Below are 6099 nucleotides of genomic sequence, written 5' to 3'. Positions count from 1 at the left end.
TGGCCTATGGTGGTTATTGATGACAAATCCTGATTAATTGCTTGGATTCTTTATTGTGAAGCAAGAAAAAATGACAGAGTCTATGAAATGTATAGTTATCACCTAATGGAGGTTTAGGTCAGCTTGAATTAAGCACTTTTTTTCCAATTCATAAAAGTAGCAACAACAACAATTATGTACTCTTTCCCTCAAGAATGAATAGAAAAGGAATCTGTCATGAAAACAAACAAATAACAATAGAAACCAACTATATCCCAGAATTGGAAAGAGCGATACACTGGCTTTGCTGCCCCATGTATTTGGAAGTAGTGACTTTAGACTGAATTTTACTACCATGAATAAAAAAATTATATTACTCTATCATATTTGTTTCTGCCCCAAAACGTTAGTTGTCATGTAATCTATTGTCAATTAGGGTAGAAAAGTAGATACCCTGAATCATTATAGCCTAAGGGCTCTAATAGAAATTTTGCTCAGTGAATGACTACAAGACTTAAAGGTATGAGGAGTTTTAAAAATTAACCAACAAAGAAATCCTAAAAGATCCAAATATTTACAGATTTCTTTTTCCTCAAGTGATTTGGCCACAATTTTTATGCAAGGTTTAAAAAGAGTCATAATTTTAGTAGCAGAACAATCATGATGGAGTTGAGTTCCTGAATACTATCAAAATTCTTATATAGTAGTAAGTCAACAGATCCTCTTCTTGGGAAGAGAACAGAAAAAAGAATAAAGAGAAGACAAATCTAGGAATGTGAATGTAAAACCACTGGTACAATATCTGCCTCAAAACATTGAACAAAATACATTTTAAATTTAGTTTCAATATGAATATAAATGGCATATAGATATGTAGATAATACTGAAGGTATCTCTATTGCTCTGGGCACTGAAAGTAGTTTTTAGCAATTTAGAAGAAACATTGAAAAACAATACTTTATAAAATACACACACTACTAAGAGTAAAAAAATTGTAACATGTAACTGACAAAGGCAGATAGCCAAAATACAGATTATTCCTAAATATTAACTTTAAAATATAACGACTGAGAAATATGTGAGAAAATTGAGAGAAAGAAATGTCACAAGAGGACATTTCCTTATCCAATAAATATAAAAAATAACCAATTTTATTGTTAATCATAAGAAACCCAAACTTTAAAGATGGGATCATACCATCTGCTCCTAAGAAGGTTGATGAGGCTGTGGTTTGGTGGAAATACCCCTGTTATGTAATAGCAACTTAAGTATAAACACTTTGGCAAACCATTTGGCAGTGTCTACTAGATTTGAACATTCTCCACTAAATATCTATTCCATACAGTTGAACAATTTCACACCAACATACTATCAACCTACTGGAGAATATGACAGACAAGTTCACAACAACATTGTATTGAAGAACTGTCAAACTGGGGTACATAAACACTCCATATATTCAAAGGAATGCTATAGACCAATTCAGGTGCATAAGAGCTTCTACAAGGTAGAAAGAGCCAGAAACAGCAACACAAACTGAGTTGCATGTTTCAGAAGCAGGCATAATGATTGTACTAAATGTCAATCCTAAAGCGGATAGTCCCAAAGAGGAAGTAGCAGTTCCTGAAGAGGAATAGGGATGAGGTTTCTGGATTCTTAGCAACATTCTATTTCAGAATATTATGTGTTTGTTGATTTTGTGATGACTTGTTTATAATCTTCTTAAATTAAAAAGTTTATTAAAATGGGCTTTTTCCATTTTAAGAATTTCATAAGTTAGCTTAGACCCTGTCATTATCTTTAAGTTATGAACTCATGAGATAGCTAACGAGGTCACAGGTGTGAGCTTGACTTCATGACCTGGTACAAGCCATACAACCTCCCTGGGCCAGTAGATTCCTCTGAAAAGCAAAGAGCCTGAGAGTGTTGTCTAAGAATTCTGTTGCTGCACATTTCTCTTACTCAGTCAATTATGCTCTTCATCAGGTAACAAAAGAACCACAGGAAACAATGACTGTCACTCTATCTTGAGACACTAAGATTTTCACATAGCCTTTGTGAGTGACACTGTTACCAATAACCCTGCTTCAATGTTAATGCTTCCATCAGTAGAATGAAAGGATGTGTACCAAAAGTACCAAGAAAGTGGCCATAATCATTCTTATGATTATGGAGTGGCAACACAATGTTGTAGTATACAACCCAAGGGTGGCCACTCTGTTCATTCATACTTTTCTCTTTCATAAAAAACTTAGTAGGAGAAATTCCCATGATCTTTCCTTGAATCCCATCTGCCATGCTTGCAACTTTTGGCCCTTTGTTCATCTATCATAATGACATGTAATAATTAGAAAACAGTAATTTTTTTAAAAAGTATATAAGCTCATACAAATAAAAATTTAAATATCTTATTATCAACAGGTAAAACACAAAAAGTATAGAAATGTAATCAAACTCATATGCTAGCCAAGCACTCTAACACAGAGACAAACCACTAGATACATCTTAGGTGAACTATGATTTGTTTCTTATTAAATAGGTAAATAGTTTTTGTTGTTAGCAGACATTTCAGTACTTGGGGGTTATAAGTCCATGTACCTTTTTGGAACAAATGTGTGAAAATGTTTTATCAAGCTAAAGCTTCTAAACCTTTGATCAATATGAAGAGACTGGGTAGATGGTACAAATGGTAAAATAATTGCCACAGAATCATAGGAGGCAAAGTAAGGTGTTATGCCTTGTAATTCAGTATAGGGAAGTAGAGACAGGCATACCCCAGCACTTGATGGCCAGACAGCCAAGTTTAAAAGAAAAATGCCAGGTCCAATGCAGGGACCCTACCCCAAAAAAAAGGTGGACCATTCTTGTGGAATAATACTTAAAGCTGCTCTCTGGTCTCCACAAACACATATGCATACATGAGGGGCACCCACACCTCTGCATATAATCACACACATACATTCACACACACGCACACACACATACACACAATTTCTAATAATCTATCATGAGGAACACTTTAAATTATAAATATAATTTATGTATTAAAATGGATCAGTTTTATTTGCAATACTGGAAGAATGTTGTATAATTACAGTTATATGTGTATAAAACAGAAGTGAACTCATAAAGTAGAGAGTAAGTGGTGGTTTCCAGACCCTGTGACAGAGTACAAAGAGATGGAGAGTTGATCATAGGATTTTGAATGGACAGGGGGAAACATTTTAAGATCTACTGCATAGCAGAGTGACTATAGTCAATGGTGATGGATAATACATTTCAAAATGGGAAAATAAACTTCAGAAATATTACCATAAAAATTATATGAGTCAGATAGACAGTAAATGTTTATTTGCTAGGTTTAAACAATTCCACATTGTATAAATATATCAAGACATCAATTTATTAGCCAACCAGTGGTGGCCTACACCTTTAATCCCAACACTCAAGAAGTAGAGGCAGGTGGATCTCTATGACTTCAAGAACAACCTGTTCTAGAGAGTGAGTTCCAGGACAGCCAAGGCTACAGAGAAACCCTATCTCAAAAGAAAATATCAAATTATATCCATACATATATCCAACTATAATTTATCATTCAAAAACATTAATGACTGAAATCCATTAGCTAAGAAAGATCCATCAATATCCTTATGGAAGAAATGTTTTAATTCAAAAGAAACTAGTTATAAGAATGAACAAATTAATGCATTTAAATCACAGAATACAGAATCTAGTATTATGCTGTCACTGACTGGGTTTAACACATTGCCACTCAGAAATGCTAAAGAGCTAGGTGTGGTGGTGCATGCATTTAATCTCAGCATTCTAGACCAACCTAGTCATCATACTGAGTTCCAGGACACTCAGAGATACATAGTGAGACCCTGTCTCAAAAAAATAAAATAAAATAAAATAAAATGAGCAAAATAACAACAAATATGACAAAGACTTGAGAACAAGTGGATGGGACAAGGGCCAAAGAATAATTCAAAGACTGGTAACACAACTTCGTAGAGGGATTGTCTAACAGGCAGGAAGCCCTTTGATCAGTCCCAGCATGGAAAACATTGAGTATGGTGGTTCCCTGCTATCTATCCCTGCACTAGGGAAGTGGATGTAGAAGGTTCAGGTTTGAGGTCTTCCTTGGGTACAAAGCAAGTTGAGGTTTCAAGCTATTTCCCCCTACATAAACAGCCAGAAGGCAGGCTTCGGTTAGGGAAGAACTGATAACTAAGAACTTGTAGGCACTGTTATAATGCCCTAGAACAAGACCTGTTATCTGTAGACCATGATCATGATTTAAATCCTAAACATATCTTATTATCATGTTGGTGTCTTCAGTTTTAGAAAAAGGAAAGAATTAGGTCACTATGGAGGAAGTCAATCTATTAATGTCTCAGACAAAATTTCATAAATGATTAGCAGGACTACCTACAGACATGAGTGGAAATATCACCCAAAGGTTGTTAGAAACAGGCTGATCAGCTGTGACCTCCAAAGGTAGTGATTGTTGTATGTCCCTGTATGTGCGTATGCAAATGTATGTGTGCTTGTGTATGTGCAAGGCAGAAATTGATGCTGGGTGTCTTTCTCAGTTGATCTTAGTTTTATTTTCTGAGATACGGTCTCTCATTGAACCTGGAGTTCACCAAGTGGCTAATCTAGCTGGCCAGCAACTCCAGGGATCCTGCAGTTTCTACTGGCCAAGGCTGGAATTACAGGCGTATAAGTTTATATTCAGCTTTCTTTTAATGAAGGGGTGCTGCGAGTCCAAACTCGGGTCTTCACAGTTGCATGGCAAACACTTTCCAAACTGAAGTATTTCACCACTACCATATTTTAATGATTTTTGGGTTTTGGGGTTTTTTATTGTTGTTGTTTGTTTTTGGTTTTTCTTTGTTTGTTTTTGTTTTTATTGTTTATTTTATTTTTATTTTTAATTTTTTTTTTGTGGTGGTGGTGGTGGTGAGAGTTCAAGACAGGGTTTCTCTGTGTATCCCTGGCTGTCCTGGAACTCACTCTGTAGACCAGGCTGGCCTTGAACTCAGAAATCTGCCTGCCTCTGCTTCCCAAGTGCTCAAGTGCTGGAATTAAAGGCGTGCGCCAGCACTGCCTGGCCTTCAAAGATTTTTAAAGTCAAAAGAACCCAAGTAAAAAATTGAGTAATTTTTCCTCAGTTATAATCTAAACTGTTAAAAGAATAGGAGGGCTCTTGTTCTCTTGCCTTCTTGCTCTCGACTTGTCCTCTTGTCCCTTTCTCCCCATCCCCCTCCCTCTTCTCTCTCCACATGCTCATGCCCAGCCTCTCTCTACTCCTCTCTCTCTCCTCTCTCAATATATAGTATTGGCAATAGCCTGGGTTGTTTGGAGATCCCCATGGAGTCCCTTTGGCCAACAACTCAATTGTAACTCAATTTTGGTACTGGAATCTCTGTTTGGTGACAAGATGGCCAGTTGGAAGTCTGTCTCCCCCAGTATTTGGTGATTTCATTTAGATAGCACTCTAGAAGGAGAAGCCTAAATACCAGTCACAAACCCTTTATCTACAATGGTACACTGCCTGCAAGATACGCTAGAGTAAAGGGGGCACAACACTTGTGGGAGAAACCAACCAATAACGGATTTGACTTAAAGCCCTCTCTACTAGATAGAACAAATACCTGACACGACTTGTGTGACCAAGAACCTGAGACTAGATAGTTCATGGACCAAAGTAGAACCAAATACTACTGCTGTAAGGAAAAGAAAAAGAGATGTCGTGATAAGTTGGCTCCTAACGATACTGTGCTTGCTATGGGCATAGATAAGTGCCTTGTTCAGCCATCATCAGAGAAGCTTCCTCCTGAAGCAGATGGGAACAAATAGAAAGACTCACAGCCAGACATTATGCTGAGTGCTCTTGAAAAACATAGTCCTAAGTAGGATGTCTCCACCAAATCCCTCCCCTCAGAGCTCAGGGAACCCCAAGAGAGGAGGCAGAAAGAATGTAAGAGACAGAGTGAATGAAGGACACCCAGAAAACAAAGTTCTCTAAATCACCTTGAGCAAAGCTCATAGAAACTCACAGGGACCAGAGCAGCAGCACAGGGCCATAGAAACTCACAGGGACCAGAGCAGCAG

This window comes from Mastomys coucha, unplaced genomic scaffold (genome assembly GCF_008632895.1).
Source record: "Mastomys coucha isolate ucsf_1 unplaced genomic scaffold, UCSF_Mcou_1 pScaffold14, whole genome shotgun sequence".
Taxonomy (NCBI): domain Eukaryota; kingdom Metazoa; phylum Chordata; class Mammalia; order Rodentia; family Muridae; genus Mastomys; species Mastomys coucha.
This window is presented reverse-complemented; position numbering follows the sequence as displayed.